The sequence below is a fragment of the Balaenoptera borealis genome, assembly GCF_965194805.1.
Source record: "Balaenoptera borealis genome assembly, chromosome: 11".
Lineage (NCBI taxonomy): Eukaryota > Metazoa > Chordata > Mammalia > Artiodactyla > Balaenopteridae > Balaenoptera > Balaenoptera borealis.
In genome coordinates this window covers 67,038,505-67,057,318 of record NC_138868.1, presented here as the reverse complement: position 1 = coordinate 67,057,318, position 18,814 = coordinate 67,038,505, and the positions used below count along the sequence as shown (strand labels likewise).

General features: G+C 38.8%; 1 protein-coding gene across 2 annotated transcripts in view; it reads left to right on the top strand.

Moving 5' to 3' along the window:
* The first annotated feature begins 9,956 nt into the window (after positions 1–9,956).
* GRM5 (glutamate metabotropic receptor 5) overlaps positions 9,957–18,814 on the top strand; it is a 547,875-nt gene continuing 539,017 nt past the window's right edge. Inside the window, exon 1 of one of the 2 annotated variants that reach the window (XM_082340447.1) lies at positions 9,957–12,431. The gene's annotated coding sequence lies outside the window, so the exon portion shown is untranslated. The other variant, XM_082340448.1, reaches the window with a different exon arrangement.

Here is an 18,814-nt window from a genome sequence, read left to right as displayed (position 1 = left end):
ATTATAAAAATTTGTGGAACTTTGGGAACAAAATAGGAGGTCCACTAAGTACTTCAGAGCAGGAAAGTGGTCGAGTGATATGAGTGAGTTGGGGATACCAAGGTTACATAAGAAAGCCTTTAGTTTTTCCTATTATTCACATCTAAATTCAATGTATTATTTACCAGTTTTCAATTGGTAATTGATTCTTTATAATAAAATATACAGAATTATTAAATAAAAAAATAATCGGATTAAAATATTGAACTATTATGAATCCAAAAAAATTGACATCTTAAATTTAGATAGAACATGTTTATAGTAGAAAATACCAAAGTTGGGAACTTTCTTAATTGTATTTTGCATATTATTTGATGCAGGAGAGCCATATTCAGAATGTTTTAAATTAAAAAGTTGATTATAGGTTATTAACTTTATCCTCCTGAAGCACAGCTTATGCCCTCAATATAGTTCTGTTTCCTCACTGGCTCTTTACTGTAGTTCCTATGTTTCTGTGGAAGAAGGACATCTAAGCTTAAATGTATTTCATGAGAGAAAGAAACACAAGGCTACTCTACTCTGTCTACTGTCTATTTAACTAAAAATTTAACTTGTAGAGCTCCTTACCTCTTGTTTACTTCACTTTCTCACACTTTTTTTTTTAATGAGATGATAATGTATTGCCTAAGTTAAGGGCATTTAAGTTAAAGACAATCTTCTTTGGGATGCCAAGAAGGGAAGAAAGATTTTAATTCTAAGATTCTGAAAATAAGTGATGAGAGAAGATAGATTTTTCTTATTGTTTAAAAGACTATGAAAATAGTCACCATGGAAACCAGACATGAGTCCACGGAACATCAAGAGATCAGAAGAGAGGTCTTGAGCTGAGACTCTGAGTCTTAAATTTGGAATGCTGACATAGATTTTAACCCTCATTTGAGGATAACTTCTTCATAAACTGTGTGATTTATTTTAGATTACACAGTCTTGGAATTTGATTTTTGTGTGTGTGTGTGAAATTCTACTCTGCTATTTTCTTTCTCTTTTTATTTCTCCTTCCCTCTCTCTTTCTCCCTCCCTTTTTTCTTCTCCCCCTATATCACTCTTCCTCCCTTCCTCCCTCCTCTTCTTCCTTTCTTTCTTTCTTTTCTCTTTCTTTCTTTCTTTCTTTCTTTCTTTCTTTCTTTCTTTCTTTCTTTCTTTTTTTCTTTCTTTCTTCATTCATTCTTTTTTCTGTTCTTTCGCCTCCTCCTCTATCTGTTTCTTCTTTTCTTCTTCCTCTTCTTCATTTTTTGATTAATGACCTATGGTAGGACATGTGAAAAGAAAGAAGATGAGAGAAAACTGTGGAAAATAGTACAACATATTAAAATCTAAAATGAGAGCAATACTTGGAAAATATATCACTTAAATATTCTGACCTAGTGAATATTCTAGCTAGCTCAGAGTGAACTCGTAAATTTTTTTAAATGTTGAACATTTTTTTTTTGAGGATCTTCTTATATAATTACATACAAATAAATAATAATATGTAGTGAAAAATAATCATCAGTTAGCATATTTATAAATACAGGAAATTGTTTAGAAAACAATCTCAAGTAAAACAATCAAAATACAATTTACATACATGTACAATATAAATGTAACTAGACTCTCAGAAGGTTGAGGTTATTGCACTTTGTAACCTCTGTACTTAGTGCAAGAACTGATATGTAACAGCTGCTCAGTTGATATTTGCTTAAGAAGTCTACAGATACATCAAAATACACACACACACACACACACAGACACACACACGTATAATTTTAAGAAGTTGAAAATAAAATGCAAAAAAATAAATAAAACCTACTTTATTTCAAGTTGCTGGACAATAAAATATTTTTCTTCATTTTTTTGTTTTTACTTAGGACATTGAATCAATGATCCTGCAATATTTTGAACACTGTTATTCCTGAACATATTTTCATAAAATGTATTGTTAATGACTTTGTTTTCTTTCACTTTCCCAGAAATGAAATGATACCTATTTAGTTGAGATTTTATACTAAACCTATTTTATTCTAGAATACATGAACCTAGTATGTCAATATTTAAAATTTATACAATTTATGTGTCAAAAGGTAGGGGTGTTTACAGGGATAAAAGGCAGCATAAGATAATGGAAATAGCATGTTTTGGGTTTCAGGATGTTATTTTACTTTTTAGAGTTGCTATTTTAAACTTGTGTGATAGGGCAAAACTACTTCACCTCTCTGGGTTTTACCATCTACTTCCCACTATTGATATGAAGAATATTTGGAGATGATATGTGTGTTTCTGATTTAAAGTATGCCTTTAAATTGTTTATAAATGTGAAATGTGGGAGTTCATTTTAAAAGATTCCAATACTCCAAAGAAGCTAAAAGGGCATTGATCTCATAAAAGTCATTTTATTTTCTTGTGGTCAAATTATGCTTTGCTTAATAACTTGGCACCTACACACTTATTTGATATAATTTATGCCAAGTTAGTTTAAAATAAACACAAAGGGTTTAACTAGACTGGCAGTTGTTCTGAATATTAGCTGCCCATTAGAATCATCTGTGAAGCTCTCTAAACATCTAATTCCCTGGCTCTCCACCTGATACCAATTAAATCAGTGAATTTTAAAAGCTATAGATGATTCTAATGTTTATCCAAAGTTCAGAACCCCTAAACTAGAAAGTCTACAGATCTGAACTCATTTTAACTTACTTTAGAATCTAGCTTATGAGAATCTGGATTGATTGATAGAATGTATTCATTAATTTATTCATTAACTATATGTCTGGTAACCACTGCATGCTAGGCACAATTCTAGGTATAGGGAATGTTTAAAATATGGTGCCTACCCCTAAAATGTTTGCATTTTATCAGAGAAGGTGGGGACCTAAATGAGTAATTATGATTTAATATTATACATGTTATGCTAGGGCTTTAAACAAAGCTGTATGGTAGCACAAAGAAATGGTGGGTAGTCCTTCAAGAGGATCGGGCAGTGTTTCATTGGAGCTGATTTTGAAGCATTGGTATGCATTCATTAGGAAAAGAGTAGGATAAAAATAAGAGCCTTTCAAAAATATTTTTTACCAAGTCATGATAAAAATACATACTGTGCTAGGGAATGGCAAGCCAGTTATGAAGAGATTAAAAAAAGAGGATGGGGCCAAACAAGGAGGAGACCCAGGTGCTGTGCTTCAGAATTTGAACTCTATCCCATGGGCATTGTAGAAATGAGAGTACACAGCAGTTTGTTAAAAAAAAATTGGATTAGTAAGACCTTCTATTCTTTCTGAGTGTCCTGAAGATACCCATTCTAATACAAAATTTAGAAAGCCCAGTGTTTCATAGTTCCTTGGATTACAAATTGCAATATAATTATAGGAAGCTTTTTCAGTTGAATGATGACTGGATCTAAAGTACTTACTAAATTATTATATGCTAATAATAGCTAATATTGCATGATAACTGTGTGCAAAGCACTGCTCTAAAGACTTAACAGTAGTTAACTCCTTTAATACTAACAAAGACCTTAGGAAGTAGTTGCCATTGCCCTCTGTTTACTTATAAATAAGGAAACTAAGGCACAGAAGGTTAACTAATTGGTTCACACACACCTGGTAAGCAACACAAGCAAGAGTCAAATCCACGTAGATTGGCTTCAGAGAGCCTGCTCTTATGTAGTATACTGCTTCTCATCTACAATAATTATAACTAACAATGTTTCATATGCTTACTGTGTACCAAGCTCTGTGCTTTACAAGTATAACTTATTTAGTCTTCACAATTAACTTATGGAACTAGGATTTTCCCCATTTTACAGATAATTAGGTTAAGGAACAGAAGTGAATGCTGTATTACTTCAACTGTAGCATGTGCTCTTGGTCCATCAGTCAGGATTCTTGATGGATCCATGTGTCTAGCACAGCTCAACATCCCTGCTAAATCTTAAAGAAATGTAAAAAATGAATATTTAGTAACATAATTTTAATTTTGTAGTATTACTAAACAAATTTTTAGTAACATAATTTAATTTCATAGTAAACACCAATTATCAAGTTTCTGTCATTGCGCTGATTACTATATAACTTTAAATCATTTACTTTAGCTCAATAAGCTACTTCTAAGAAAATGAAACATTGAAAACAACAGAAATCTCCTAAATCACTACAATGAATGTTAGATATAGTGTTGGATTTCAGGTGGTTAAGATTCTTTATAATTAAACATATGAATAGATGCAACAGCTGTATGTATACCATTGAGAGCATAATTGTCTCATGTATACAGTGTGAAGTTTCCAAGGATTCTATTAAGCAATGATTCCAAGGCTCTGTTTTGAAGAATAAAATCCTCTGTATAACCTTACTTGGTCATTTAAATGCAAAACAATGTTGCTGCCATTAAGTTTAATCTATTTTTAATTGTAGATGAAAAAAATCACTGCCTTTGCCAAAAGTATTGACTAAGAATACCACAAGACTTTGCACTGCAATTTATATGCATTAACAAAGAGATGAACTCTAGTAGACTGGAAGGTGTTTTTCAAATTCCCAAGTGTCTCAAAGAATAGACCTCAAGTCCCAAGCTACATGTCGAGTGCCTTGTCCATTCTAATGTATTGATGTAAATAGCTGGAAACTTAAATAAACTAATCCTCATTCCCATCATTATCATCACCAGATATCATGCACTTACCACATTTCAGGGGCTAGACAATTGCTTCACATCCATTATTGCTTATCTTAGCAGCAAACCCACTACATAGATACTATTATTTATGTTTTAGAGAAGGAAAACAAGACATTTCTGGCCAATTTGAAAACAAAATTGAGAGGAATTTCCTTTTGTTATTTATGATCCTAATAATCCAACACCATTATCAAAATTCTTGCCTCCACATAGTATTGTACGGGAACAACAGAGCCAGATTGTGAGCGAATGTGAGAAAAAAGAAACCATGATTCACCTGAGATCTCTATAACACTGTTTTAGTTGACAAAGTGACTTTATATATAACCAAGAGAAATAGGCATTTTTAAAATTATACTTTCCATTTTCCCATTTTCAGATAAGGAAATTAGGTTTTGAGACTCAATAGATTGGCCAAGTCCCCTAGTCAAGTAAGAGCCAGAACTAGTTTTCAAATGCCCATCTGTTAGGCTTGAAATCCAGTAGGCACGAAATCCGGTAGGCACTATGATACACCCTTTGGGTTGGGGCTCAGAATCTAAGTGGATCTGGCTATTCATTCTGGGCTATCAGGGAAGTACTTTGCCTATTGTAATGACAGTTAAGCATGGCCAAGGATCACAGAGTGAAAATGAGGACCTGTGTTTGCCACGCGTATGCCCTGGTTGGACAAGGGCTTTATCCTGGAAAACACTGACAGAAGTACTTGTAGTTTCCCAAGTATTGAGAGAAAAAAAGCTCTTTTATTATTGTAGTTTAACCCAGTATCAAGACAAACTAAACAATTCCCAGGGTGATATTCTAAATTTGTCCTGCCTGGAGAATAGAGACATAAGTGACACTGGACCTATGGGTAACAACTTCTTTGAGTTAAATTTCCATGTTATGCCTGGAATTATTTAGTTTAGATTGAAGTTTTATATAAGATAATGTAACATGAAAAAGGTTTTTATATTTGCTGTAAAATCTTCACTGAAGATTGAGTTTTTAAGGGTCATTTATGTAAGGGTCTATGTAATAATATTAGCATTTAGAGACAGCAAGAACAACACAATTCTTTTTCTAATAATGGACGCTTTTTCTTATATTATAGGTAAGACATTTTCCCTTTTCTTTTTGTTTGCTAGTGAACTCATCACTAAATATTTTCCATAGATCACAGATACTACATTAGTCAAAACGACTTGGGTGTCAGCTCCTCTTTCTGCATGGTTTTCATTTTATATTTCTAATGACTTTTATATATAGTTGTTTCACATTTAGAAAGTAGGCAGATTAAAAGTATTGAATAAAATCAGATAAAATAACAAGCTCCATTTGCAGCTGAGCAAACTGAGATATACTGAAGATTGTCCAAGCTCTACTTCATTGACACCAATGTCTTTTCAGTTTTCAAAACATGGCAAGTGTTGTATTGCCTCAGAAGTTCCAATTGTCGATCCCTATGCCTGTAAACGCCCTTCCTTTCTTCCTTCGCTCTGGTCAACCATACCTCCCCATCACCAACCCACATAAACACAAGCACACACACAACATTCTCTGCATAGTTGCCTCTAATGGATCTTTACCTGTTATTAAGGCCTCAGAGAGAATTTTTTTTTTTAATGTTTTATACAAACAAGATACCCAGGCCCCTCGTCATGCCCTACTATTCTTTATAACTTACCTTGTCCAATTCTTCATTGCCTTCCACCCACAAGTTGCAAGACAAATTACTTAGTTAGTTTGTGTGTTCCTAACTTGACTTTAAGCTCTATGAGGACAGGGACTAATTCTATTTCAATCATCATTGTATCCCCAATATCTAGCTATGACTGGCACATAGTAGTTTAATAAATACCTAATCAATGGCATGAACAAACCAATAAACATATAAATGCTCATATGCACATACCTAGTAACTATAGGTTTTCTAAAGTTAAGACAGTATTTACTTATTCGGTTCATCATTCTATTACAGTCCCTTGTATAGTAACTGGCAAGAAAAAGAAAAGAAAAAGTCTTGATAAGTATTCATTAAATGAATGAAAATAAAATTCCCTCAAATAAATTATTTTAGGAAGCCACTTATAATCTGTTATTTGGTGGCTGCAGATAAACATATAGTTGCAAGACCTTTAGAATTACAATAACCCCTTTGGAGTCTAGAACATGAGCTGGTTATGTCAAGGAAGCACCAATGCAAAAACAGAATGCAAAAGGTGGGTAAGTGTGCCCAGGTTGGAAACAAGTGCTGTCACTTAGTATTGCAGACCTCCTACAAACATGATTTACTGTCAGTGATGTCAGCTGGGAAAATGAAGGGCAGCATGTAACATGTATATCTCTATTTTCATAAATATTCATTTAAACATACTTACTGAGTGGCTTCTAGGTGCTAGAATTATCTTCTGAGTGTTTGGAATACATCAGTCAAACAAACAAACAAACAAACAAAGATTCCTTCCTTGAGGAGTCTACATTCTAATGGAAGGGAAGGGAAGACACAGACAATAAACAATAACACTGAGTACATTATATAGTACATTGGACTGTATTAAGAGATAACGGGGGAAAATAGAGCTGGGTAAAAGGGATCAGGAGCACTGAGATTGTAAGGGAAAATAGTTTACAGTATTAAATATGCTAGTCTGGGAAGGCTTCATTAGGAAGGTAAGATTTTAGCAAAGATTTGAAGGAGAGGAGTTAGCACAATGATTACTTGAGAAAGAGCGTTTCATGCAGAAGAAACAGCTAATGCAAAGACCACTATGTTGGAGCATGTCAGGCTTGTTTTAAGAAATAGCAAGGGAGTCCTGGTGGCTGGAGTAGAATGAGCAAAGAGAATGATAACTAGGAAATGAGGTCAGAAAGGTACTGGAGTGGGGGCACATTCTGTAGAGTAATGGTAAAGACTTGGGCTTTGACTCTGAGAGACATGTAAAGTTACTGGAGGATTTTGAGTTAAGCTAACTTCTTAAAAAGAACACTCTGGCTGCTGTGTTGAATATTAGCCTGTAGAGAAAAAGTGAAGAAGCTGAAAGACCAGTTTGGAAGCTACTGCTGTACCCAGATAAAAGATGATGGTGGCTTGATTCAACGTGGTATCTGTGAAGGTGGTTAGAAGTTGAAGGATTCTGGATATATTTTGAAGGTAGAGCCAACAGGGTTTCCTGACAGATGGTCACGTGTGAGAAAAAGAAAGGAATCAATGGAGACTCCAAGTTTTGAACTTAATTATAAGTATAAATAGCTTTTTCATTCTTTTTTACTATTCTACATAAGAATTAAAATATTTTGATTACTAATAGCTCATCCTAAGGCAAAAGTCTTACCCTTGAGCAATTTATAATCAGAATTTGCTTTGGGACTGAAAACAATGGTCCTTTTAATTTTAATTTTTACCTAATTCAGCACTTTACAATTATGAGATAAAGCTGTATCGTAAAATGTCACTGAACAATTTAAGATTATATAACATTGTTTTCCTTCTCACCTGAAAATATCACTGTTGTTCAACATGGGGAATATTCTTTGCATTCTAGCTTTTAGAGCATAGGACATGGGTATGTCTTGATAAACTATATAATACATTTATGGAGTGCTTTATCATTTCTGACATGCTTTGAAATATCTTATTGCATCCCATCCTCTCCATAACCCTGGGAGACAGCCGGGCCGGAAATATGTGTAGGAAATTGAAGAATTTAAGTGACTTGAGTAGCCACCATGAGAACCCCTTCTTACATAGGCTCAGCCCACTCACTTGTGTACTTTGAGCTAGTTCCAAATGATGAAAAAAGATGGGGAACTTATTGTGTTCCACGCTCATTCAAAGCCAAGTGGTCCACCCAAGGATCAAATCTATGATCGTCTTTATCGCCAATGCCTCAGTCAATTGGGCTAACAAATCATTTTACACATCAGACTTAATCACATTTCCAGAATCATCTAGTCATTAGTTCCCCTTTATATTCCTATTTTTGTATTTTCTCATCTATACCATCTTTTTCATCTTTCTTATTCAGGAAGGTCAACCAGAGCTTTACCGGCCCCTCTACAAAGTACTAAAGCTTGCTTTGCGGATTGCAATCAAAGAATATCAAAAATGAACAACGCCACCATCAGAGTACACATGAAAACGGGGAGAAGAAAGATGCCATTGTAAAGATCAACGAGGTGTGATAGATGCATGTCTTTTTCTTGTTGAATCCTGAAGCTATCAAAGAACGACTTGCCTTGCTTTCAAGGGTCTTGTGGGAAACCTACATTAGCAATGAATACATTGTAACCAACCTCCTGACTTCAGTGTCCTGCTCTTTCGACCTTTCACCCAACTGCTGCAAGCACATGGCTAGGGAAATATAATGAGAAATAATAATAATTATATTGTGCAATGTCTTTCTTTTCTTTAAATTAAGTCATGCGATTAATTTATACCAATCTCTTTTTTCAGAGGCAGAAATGAAGTCTGATTTCGGAATTTAAAGATAACCTCAGCATTTTTTTACAATCTTGGTCAGTTACGGGGGAAGTGGGGGAAGAGAAGCAAAGTCATTTAAGGAAGTAAAAAGATATTTAATTGCTACGGAGGAAGAAATTTTAATAGACGTAGAAAGACTCGTTTGTAAGAAATGGAGACAAATGCAAAATGGCATTATTAATAAGTAATACCATTAAAGAGACAGTTCTTTCTAACCACTCACACCTCTGAATCATCCTGGGGTTCCCTGACTTCCTGGTTTTCTCTACCCTCCAGCAGTGACGCCCCTTCTCCCAATCACTGTCAGGGGTTTAAGTGCCATCGTTAGAGAGAAGCTTATTATCTACCTGCTCCCCCAGCTTCTCTATGATTGACACGCTCCCCACGCCTCCCCGCACAGCTCTTCTCCTTCCTCGGCTCCCGGAGGGAAGCCGAGGAGCTGCAGAGGGAGCCCGAGGCTACCCTCGCCCGAACCGCAAGACTACGAGCCTTCAAGACCCTCGTTACCCAGTGTGTGCGCGCCTGGTCGCTCTCCCGCCCCCGCCGCGCGCTGCAGGAGTAGGAGCCGGCCGGGCGCTGCGCTTCCAGCTGCGTCTACTTAAGCGCAGCACGCGCTCCCCGTGCTGGCGTGAGAGCGCGAGCGCCAACGCCGCGGGCCGCGAACGGAGCTGCTCCGCCTGCTGCCGCCGCTGCCTCCGTCGTCGCCACTAGCGCCCCAGCTGCAGCCCAGGCTGCTCCGCGAGCGCGGGGAGCCCGCGAGGAGCGGCTGGCTCGGGGCGCCAGGCTCCGGGCGCGCACCTGGTAAGCACCGCGCGTTTTTCTTTCTTTCGGCTCTTGGGTCGCCGCGGCAGTAGGAGCCCTCCGGAGCCCCTCCCCCAGCGCAGGGATGGTGAGCAGTCAGGCAAGGGGCGGGAGCTTAGGCGAAGGGACCCGGGAGGGCAGGTGGTGGGCAGGTGGGGCAGTGGTGGAGCCAGGGACGCTACGAGGTCCTGCAAGTTTAGGAAAGTCACCCCACAAGGACGTGTGCTGTGTGAATCAGACATGAATCTCTAGTCGGGAGCCCAGGCTACCGCGGCGTCGCTCCAATGAGAGGTTTATGAATATCATTTTGCTTGTATTTGCATAAGTGAGGAATTTAAGTGGGCTCGTTTCCATAGAAAATGAACTAAAAAAAAAAAAAAAAATTCAGAGGAGAAAAAATAGAGCTCTGAGCCAAAGGGAGCGTTTGGACACCTCTCTTCCTCTCTCTCTCTTTTCTTGCATATTGATACATGTGCACAAAGGGGTGCATTTACCAAAGGAGGAGGGCTTCTCTATTTCTGAAGCCATTAGGTGTCGGTGGGAGGCTAATAAGAGCATTTGCTGGTGCTTCACCCTGAAAAGAGACAGCAAAAGAGGGACCTGGTTGGGTGTAAATGCCAGTGTTCCATTTCTAAAATGACACTTCCATGACTACACTACTGAGGAGAGGTTTTTGAGAACAGGGGCCATTTTAAGGGGGTACACCTGCAACTCTGCACCTTTAAGCTCAAGTTTATGTACTCCAATTGGGGCTAGGAAGATGTCCTTACCCTAGGTTCCTTTATGGGACTTTGGCAAAGGATGGGGTCAGAGAGAGGGATATGGAGGGAGAGGGAAGAAAAGAGAGCTAAATATGACTGAATGGGCTGTGTAAGGTGGTATAAGGAGCAGGAGCCTGGAAGTCAGGTTTGGCATAAATGTGTTTGTTTAGTATCACCTGGGTAGTCTCTGGGCTGTCTCTAGGAAAGTGTGTGACCTTGAACAAGTCCCTTTACCTCTGTGTACTCCGTTTCTCCATCTGCAAAATGTAGAGGCTCTTCTGTGTTTTGGGTCACTAAGGTCCCATGCAGTAGCAGTGTGTATGATTTTATGGGTTTGACGATCTGCATACAAGGAAGGAAGAGCGCCCAGAAAATCTGGATAAAGGAAGCTTCAACGTATTTTCCCTCAAAGTATCAAAGGCATTTGTAAGCTCTTGGCTTTGCTGTTGGTGTAATGCATGCTAAGAGGTCTGTAGAAATGGGTGAGAAGGACAGTCAGACACCTAGCTTGTAGCCAGGAGAACCTGGAGTCCTGAGTGCTGTCTGGAGAGGTTTGGATCCACAGAGTCTAAAGTCACATGCTTTTTTTTTTTTTTTTTTAATTAATTAATTAATTAATTTTTGGCTGTGTTGGGTCTTCGTTTCTGTGCGAGGGCTTTTCTCTAGTTGCGGCAAGCGGGGGCCACTCTTCATCGCGGTGCGTGGGCCTTTCACTGTGGGGGCCTCTCTTGTTGCGGGGCACAGGCTCCAGATGCGCAGGCTCAGTAGTTGTGGCACACGGGCTTAGTTGCTCCGCGGCATATGGGATCCTCCCAGACCAGAGCTCGAACCCGTGTCCCCTGCATTGGCAGGCAGACTCCCAACCACTGCGCCACCAGGGAAGCCCATCACATGCTTTTTTAAAGGTAGCAATTAAAGAAGGAGGTTTGGTGGCAGGCTGTGATGGTCTTTGAATGAGGGTTTGGTAAAGAATCTGGAATTGATTCCAACACAAGGAAAATGAATGGCATCGTACTTTAAAGGTTGGGCACTCAGGATGGCAGGACGGCTTAAGAGTGATGTTTGAGAAGACTGTAATCTGGACAGAAGGGTTAGGGGAGAGAAGGAAACATATTCTTCCTGAGACAAGGGTTCCTAGACTCCTAGGAGACTACTGGCATCTGCCCAGTGTCCTTGACACCTCTGCCACTTGTCTGAAGGAGGCACAGGTACACATTCCCCCTCAATACAAGCTCCTTCTTAGAATTTAAGGATCTGAATTCCAGCCATTGAGATGAGAAAGTTCACATGGGAAAACTCAAGTCCGAGGGGATGTCCCCCAACCCTCCCACCATGTGAGCATCTGGCCGTGGAGCCGGTTTGCCCATCCAGATTCGACCCGAAGTCTCTGTTCCTAAAGGAGCTCACTGTGCCACTTGGTGGCACCAAAAAGTTGCGCTGAGAACTGTTCTCTATAAATACAAACTACCACCCCTCCCTCCGCCGCGCTCTCCCCTTCCCCCCTTCTCCCCTTTCTCAGCAGCAGGGAGAATTGCTGCACGCGCCGCCCTCAGCTCTGCTGTTCTGCGCGCACGGAGCGCAGGAGATGAGCTTAAGATCATCTTGGGGGGGAGCCCGGCACTGGAGAGGCCGGCTCTGCCCCGCTGATCCGCGCGGCCCAACTTTATGGGGGGCTAGCTAGACCGCGCCTCACTGCCTGCTGCGCCGCCAACAGGGGGGTAAGCTTGCTAAGTGTCTGTTTACCCAAGTGTCCCCGGGCCCGGGAAGGATGTATGAGCTATAAGCTTGCTGGGAGCTTACAGTTTGGTTTGGGGGAGGGGGACGAGGGTGGAGCAGCGGGGGTGGCCAGAACCTCGAGGGTGAAGTCCGCTCCATTTGCGGATGGCTTCAGTTAAACCTGTTGGGGAGAAAGGGCGAGAGCAATGGAGTAAATGAGGGAATGGCCGCAAGGGTTGAGAAGGGGATTCTGCATGCCTTCGGAGGCGAGTTCCCGCTCCCTGAGGGCCAGGTGCGTGCTTTTAGAATTCAGACTGGGCTCCTCCAAACCACCCGAGGGCTCAGAATTCAGAGAAGCGAAGGTTGGAGAGGAAGAGGAAGGAGAATCGCTTCCCAGTAGATCGGTTAGCCGCGGTGACCAGGCGCCTGCTGCAGGAAGAGGGGGGACAGCGGGTGGTGCTGAAAGCACAGCGCTTTCGCTCAGGCTAGCGTGCTTCTTTCTGAACCCCAGTCTGCGCCCTCCCGCTCTTTCCTCTCCCGTGGATGTAGCTTTCCCTTCGGACACAAAGCCTGCTAGTTACCCCGGAGTGGCAGGCAGCATGAGCCGCATGCCAAGGAGAGAGCCCCGGCTACAGCGACTTGGGGAAAGAACCCGGGGCAGGCCCACGAGCTAGCCGGGTGACCAGAGCCTACCCTGGCCCTTGGGACCTCGAAGAGGGAAGTGAGGAATCTGCCTGGGGGGCTCTGGAACTGGTGCTGGATTTCCAACTGCACCCATTTCCCTCCGGAGCGGGCGCTGTGGGAAAGGGAAATCGAGGAGAGGTTAACAAGTGCTTGTGCTTATTTAGGCACTATCCTGGTGCTGCCTCAGCTGAATCGAAAAAGCTTGAGTGGCCAGGCAGGTAGATTCTCCCACACTTTACTTTCCGCTAAGAAACTGGCACAGGTCAGTGGGAAGGCAGTGGCTTCCTCCCACTTTCTTCATTCTCTACATAGTGTTTCATTGTTCTACGTCCCTTGAGAGTGATCTAGAGCTAATCCGTATCCTTAATGCTAACTGCTGGCCTTTTGAGGCAGCCAAGGAAGCACTGCCTTGTGCAATGTGCAGCCCCCCACCTTAGCTGCCGTGGGGCGAAGCTTAGGTTTTCTGTAGAATCCTCTTAGTTATACAACATTCTAGACATCCTTTTGCGTTTTGGAGTGTTCAGGTATGCTACCTCTTGTTAGGTGTGCCTTGAGCTCCTCATTCCTTTCATGGAGCACAGGACATTTCCTCCTGTAATTTCTCTCTTATATCCATGCAGTTACACATTTAAGAATCAGTTGTGACTATTTTTGTCCTTTATGGATGTCAATTTCTGTTTCAAAGGATCTTTGGTTGGGACTTGAAAATACTGCTTTGTGAACTCATCAGGTTAATGCACAACCCAGCCTCCACCCTTCTCCAGTGGAAACCTTTTCAGCACTCCGGACAGATCCCACAAGGTTTGGTTTTGTTTGTTTGTTTTTGAAGAACGTGAATAGAATATAGTACTTTCTACATAATTGCTTTACTGCTTCTTTAAGAGAAAAGCTTTCCCTGGTCATTTAGAATCTGCTTGACAAAATATGTAATTTAGGTATTTTCACTGCACCCCCTAGATCTTTGCTATCCCATGGTAATATTTTGGCTGTAGGCTACATTCAAAAACAAACCAAACTCTTGTTTGTTTGTTTGTTTTTTTGTCCTTGAACTTTTTATTCAATATTGTACTGGAAGTCTATGATGGACAGATTCCAAGGTAGTCCCCACGGTCACCACCTCCTGATATCCTTGCCCTTGCATAATCCCCTTCCCCTTCAGTGTGCACAGGACCTGTGATTTGCTTTTATTTTTATTATTTTTTTTAATTTAATTTTATTTTTTTAATACAGCAGGTTCTTATTAGTTATCTGTTTTATACACATTAGTGTATATATGTCAATCCCAATCTCCCAATTCATCCAAGAAACCAAACTCTTTAATGTTCATTTATTAAAGGGCATATTGAGATTATTTGGAGGAGAGGAGTAGTATTTGAATATTCAAGTACTTGCCCAGTTCTTCACTTTACTTTCATAGGTAGACATAAGCCTCTGCCATCACATCATGGTACACATTATGGACATGATGACAAATGCCAAGGTGAAAACTGAAAAATTCACTCATAGGTATTATGTCCAACCAGTACAAAATATACAGACTTTGAGAATATTTAAGTAGCTACATAATATCTTCAGGTTACACTCTGCTTGTTGACATTGTTTTGTTCCCTAGTCAATAATTTATCTCATTAAACATGTTTACTTTCATGACTAAAAGATTTTACTAATTCTAAGTTTTTTTACATTTCTTCAAAACATGTTGAAGATTTTATAGGAGTCATATTATATTGTCTCTTATGGAATTGTCAGAGCATTTTATATAGAAAAACTAAATTAAGTGCCAACGAAAGGTAGGTGAAATTACAGGAAGAAAAATATGAGATAAAGTTAATCGTGAAAAATATTGCACTTATTTGTGTACCATTTTCTCCCGGGATTTCTATCCTCATGAGATGAAGAGACACATCCAACTATTCCTCCTTATACTTTTTGCTTTGTTATTTTGGTAGATAGAGTTTAAACTAACTTCATAAAATAGTGAAGACTACCTTTTGATATATGTTGATATATGCTAAAGCTGATCAGTTTGGCATTTGGATAAACTGAAGGTGTATTACTACAAAGCTGGAACATTCTACAATTGAGAAATATGTGTTATTTTTAATATTCACAGAAATGTTAATCCTAGTCCCGAGGCATCATTTAGTCATCACTTTCATTGCGTGGAGTTCGGAGAATATAAGACTATAGGAGCCTCAAAAGAAATATTTTTTAGTTTATGATGTGCTTGTATAACCCAGGAAAATTTAAATTTTGAGTTTGCATTTCAACTATCTGTAACTGAGAAAATATTTTCTTGATATTCCTTTCTCTCAGTTGGTTAAAACGTAGTTCTAAAAAACATTATGCCATAAGCTTGCTTCCATTTCCTTTAAATTCTCAAACAAGAGAAAAAATATCGAGATTTTTTCAGTTCTAATCTCATTTGAATTGTATGTAACTTTAGTCGTGTATGTACCTTTGCTTGGGAAACAAGCAAAGGTCTTGGTGCGGGCTCTTCTCTGCTCTAATAACTATCATTTATTGAGCACATCAGGCACCGTGCCAAGCATTATATATCTTATTTAATACTCATAACAATCATACAGGGCAGTGATTTTTCTGTTGTTAAAATTGAGGGTTGTTTCCTTCCACTGTCATGTAACAGGGAAATGGAAAAATAAAATTATATGTATATATAATTTTAGACACATACACACACGTGTGTGTGTGTGTGTGTGTGTATATACACACACATACATACGTCTGATTTGTTTGGAACTCAGACTTATCCTTTTTCCATTATATTAGATAACTTTTCCATTTTATTAGATAAACACCATGGAATTGTTTCATTGTGGTTTCCAGTGACTTGTGATATGGTTGAGAGTACAGACCCTTGCACAAGATTGCCTGAGTTTGAATCCCAGCTTTGTGGCTTATTAGCTATGTAACCTCGGGCAAGTTACTTAACATTGCTTTGCCTCTCTTCCTCATTTTTAAAATGGGGAACAGGTTGTAACACTATTAGCCTCACTGAGTGATTATGGTGAATTAGTTACACAAATATAAGTGAAGTGCCAGACCCAGAGTGAAAAGTACAGAACTGGTCGTTTCGACTATTAATCACATCTAGGCCTTTGAATATCAGATGTTTCCTAGGTTTCCTATGTTATTGAGTTTAATCTTCTCAACAACCGTATGGTTGATACATAATTGCTGTTTCAAATAGCTTCTTTTATTTTAGTCAAACTATTCAGGAAATTTAAAGGAAAAAGTTAGATGCAAGAAAATGTATTTTATGTTGATGTGATTCTGTTGGTCATATAAAGACCTAAGAATAATTCCCTAATGATTAGTTTTTACAACTCTAGGTATAGGCCACTGACTTTAAACTTCTGAGCATAAATGTCCTGAGGAAAATTAAAAGTTCATAGTCATAATGGCACTAATGGGCCCTGTAATAGTAATGCAGCCCGTTGCATCATAATATTTTGCAGAAGAATAATTTTAAAATATTTTTTAAAAAATTAGTTTGTTTTAATACAAAGTATTACACAATACAGGTAATGTAGTAGAATCCTTTAAAGACCCAGAAGAAAGGTAAATAATATTATATTACTTTTTTAAAAATAAAAATGATTTTGAAAAACCAACGTGAAAATTGCTATATAAAGTTATTATTCTTTATCTTTAAAAAATTATAATGAACTTTGTATTTCACATAGCCTTTGAAATGGTGATGTGTACCATAGGATACTGTTCTCACATTTATTTTTTGTAATTTGTGAATATTCAGAACTATGCTTAGTTAATGTAAGGCAGTGTCTTCTTTGACTCTGACAGTTTAATCTGTATTTCTCAAGTTGAAATTCCAAGCTCCAAAACAAGATAATGCAGCCAGAAACAAGTGGCAGTGTAAAGAAGGAGTAAGGCAAATCTACTTGCCTACTACTCTCCAAACTACTCTCCTTAGAATTATTAGGACATTTCAGAAAAACACTTTGTGGGACTGACACAGCCAGATGACTCTTAGTTGTCTTCTTTTATGATGATTACATAGACCTTGACAAGGATGAGTTTTAAATAAATCAGCAGTTTTCAATTGGGAATGACTTTGACCTGCAAGGAACCTTTGACAGTGTCTGGGGACATTTTTATTCATCACGACTAGAGGAGGTGTGTGCTGTTGGCATCTGCAGATCAGGGATGCTTCTAAACATCCTGCAATGCACAAGATGGCAGCCCCCCAAAACCAAAAAATTGTCTAGTCCAAAATGTCAACAGGTCTAAGCTTGAGAAGCCCTGATCTAAATGATTCCATGAGACAGAGTTACCTATATTTATTTGGTTTGTTTGTACAGCTTCCGAATGAAGCTGACTGACATTACATAAGAATTTAGTGGAAAGCAGAGTCTCCAGAATGTTTTGCAGCCAGTGCATAAGGTTTAACTAACCAACCCATTTGGTCGGATGGGAAACAATATCATCTGATTATGTTGAGTGTGAGCTTTGGAGCCAGAGAGAATTGGATTCATGTCCTGACTCTGCCATTTATTATATGTATGAGACTTCTGGCAAGATTCTTCACCTCTAAACCTCAATTTCGAGAGATATTTAATGTAGGTAGTAATCATACCTACCCCTCAGGGTTGTTGTGAAACTTACATTAAATTATGCTTATATATTATTTAACACAAAGTAGGCACTCAATAAATATTAGCTATTAATAAGTAACTAGAGATTGAGTTAAAAATGCAAAACCACATTTTCAAGCACCTGATGATAGGCAATATAATATGTACCATAATGCTTTACAGTCTTGAGAGGTGTGCCATAAATAACAAGAAAGCAGCTGAAGGCTGCAAAATGGGAAGAAATTTAGAATCCCTGCATGATAATTAAATTGAGACTAGTTAACAGTGGATTACATCATTTTTATTGCTTTGCTGTAGAAGGCTGTTTTAGGTCTTCATGGACTACTAAACCAGTCGTGTAATGATTTACAATGATTTAGTGAGCTTTATTCTACTGCCAGCACCTTTTAATTAATGTACAAAATTACAGATTTCACTTTGGTACAATGTTATTTTATGGCCCTTTTTTGCTTTAAGGGGGTTTCAGTTAAAATATGGCATATTTTTTGTCCTGGGCTAAATGGAGGGGGTGCTGGGTTTTCTTGTTTACGAGGTCACAGATGTGTGCTTGAGATAGCTACAACAGTGGAGCTTTCCTCGGACTATAACGCTCTCGGTATCATTATACCTCAGAGTGTCTCTTATCTATGGGATGCACTGGTTTTCAGGAAAATGTATCAAAGCCATCCATGGCATATGCAACATTGACACCCCTATACGTGATCAGGCTATTGCTCAGGCAGAAGGAATCATTTTAGTGTTGATGTCCTGAGCTGTATGATTTGCTTGTGTGGGGATTAAGTTATATAAGAGAAATTTGTGCCAGAAAGATGGTCAGCGTTTGAGAAGATTGTTGAAAATAAAAGACAATGCAAGCTGTGAATCTGATTACTATGTAAGTTGTCATTTATGGTAAATTCTACCCACCAATACTTCTTTTTCATATTCATTTATTTATTTTTTTATTTAAAAAAATTTTTTTAACATCTTCATTGGAGTGTAATTGCTTTACAATGGTGTGCTAGTCTCTTCATATTCATTTAGGGTACAATATGAGACCGTATGATTACCTGAGGCAAAGTACT